The sequence below is a fragment of the Triticum aestivum genome, unplaced genomic scaffold, assembly GCF_018294505.1.
Source record: "Triticum aestivum cultivar Chinese Spring unplaced genomic scaffold, IWGSC CS RefSeq v2.1 scaffold76525, whole genome shotgun sequence".
Taxonomy (NCBI): Eukaryota; Viridiplantae; Streptophyta; class Magnoliopsida; order Poales; family Poaceae; genus Triticum; species Triticum aestivum.
Genome location: NW_025265991.1, coordinates 1 through 1,518, shown reverse-complemented (window position 1 = coordinate 1,518; position 1,518 = coordinate 1). Strand labels below are relative to the sequence as shown.

Here is a 1,518-nt window from a genome sequence, read left to right as displayed (position 1 = left end):
GGATAAGGGACGAAGACCGGGGTAACATGTCGGATGCGATCATACCAGCACTAAAGCACCGGATCCCATTAGAACTCCGAAGTTAAGCGTGCTTGGGCGAGAGTAGTACTAGGATGGGTGACCTCCTGGGAAGTCCTCGTGTTGCATTTCCTTTTTAATTTTTTTCGCGCCGCTTGCAAAACAAAACACACGTGTAAGTAATATATTTACCGTGTTTTATTATTTTGCACGAGTGCAGTAAGTCATAGCTGGGTGCTCACGATTCACGGGTCCAGCGTCGGCGTTGTGGCGCGGTAAGCGTGCACTGGTGCGGTTGAGAGTGAGGGGTGGAAACCGCGTTAAACTCGTCTCCGTAGTTGAGAGGGAGCGGCCAAAGCAATGTACAATCGTCTTTGTAGTGGAGCTGGGAGGGGCAAGGATAAGGGACGAAGACCGGGGTAACATGTCGGATGCGATCATACCAGCAGTAAAGCACCGGATCCCATCAGAACTCCGAAGTTAAGCGTGCTTGGGCGAGAGTAGTACTAGGATGGGTGACCTCCTAGGAAGTCCTCGTGTTGCATGCCCTTTTTAATTTTTTTCGCGCCGCTTGCAAAACAAAACGCACGTGTAAGTAATATATTTACCGTGTTTTATTATTTTGCACGAGTGCGGTAAGTCATAGCTGGGTGCTCACAATTCACGGGTCCAGCGTCGGTGTTGTGGCGCGGCAAGCGTGCACTGGTGCGGTTGAGAGGGAGGGGTGGAAACCGCGTTAAACTCGTCTCCGTAGTTGAGAGGGAGCGGCCAAAGCAATGTACAATCGTCTTTGTAGTGGAGCTGGGAGGGGCAAGGATAAGGGACGAAGACCGGGGTAAGATGTCGGATGCGATCATACCAGCACTAAAGCACCGGATCCCATCAGAACTCCGAAGTTAAGCGTGCTTGGGCGAGAGTAGTACTAGGATGGGTGACCTCCTGGGAAGTCCTCGTGTTGCATTCCCTTTTTAATTTTTTTCGCGCCGCTTGCAAAACAAAACGCACGTGTAAGTAATATATTTACCGTGTTTTATTATTTTGCACGAGTGCGGTAAGTCATAGCAGGGTGCTCACGATTCACGGGTCCAGCGTCGGCGTTGTGGCGCGGCAAGCGTGCACTGGTGCGGTTGAGAGGGAGGGGTGGAAACCGCGTTAAACTCGTCTCCGTAGTTGAGAGGGAGCGGCCAAAGCAATGTAAAATCGTCTTTGTAGTGGAGCTGTGAGGGGCAAGGATAAGGGACGAAGACCGGGGTAACATGTCGGATGCGATCATACCAGCACTAAAGCACCGGATCCCATCAGAACTCCGAAGTTAAGCGTGCTTGGGCGAGAGTAGTACTAGGATGGGTGACCTCCTGGGAAGTCCTCGTGTTGCATTCCCTTTTTAATTTTTTTCGCGCCGCTTGCAAAACAAAACGCACATGTAAGTAATATATTTACCGTGTTTTATTATTTTGCACGAGTGCGGTAAGTCATAGCTGGGTGCTCACGATTCACGGG

At 50.7% G+C, this 1,518-nt stretch overlaps 4 non-coding genes across 4 annotated transcripts; all 4 read left to right on the top strand.

The window, feature by feature from the left end:
* The first annotated feature begins 31 nt into the window (after positions 1-31).
* On the top strand, positions 32-150 carry LOC123177972 (5S ribosomal RNA). Its single transcript, XR_006489243.1, has one exon. It is a non-coding gene; the product is annotated as a 5S ribosomal RNA (ribosomal RNA).
* Positions 151-447: 297 nt separating this feature from the next.
* On the top strand, positions 448-566 carry LOC123177973 (5S ribosomal RNA). Its single transcript, XR_006489244.1, has one exon. It is a non-coding gene; the product is annotated as a 5S ribosomal RNA (ribosomal RNA).
* Positions 567-863: 297 nt separating this feature from the next.
* On the top strand, positions 864-982 carry LOC123177971 (5S ribosomal RNA). The gene has a single exon (XR_006489242.1). It is a non-coding gene; the product is annotated as a 5S ribosomal RNA (ribosomal RNA).
* Positions 983-1,279: 297 nt separating this feature from the next.
* Positions 1,280-1,398, top strand: LOC123177970 (5S ribosomal RNA). Its single transcript, XR_006489241.1, has one exon. It is a non-coding gene; the product is annotated as a 5S ribosomal RNA (ribosomal RNA).
* Positions 1,399-1,518: the final 120 nt, after the last annotated feature.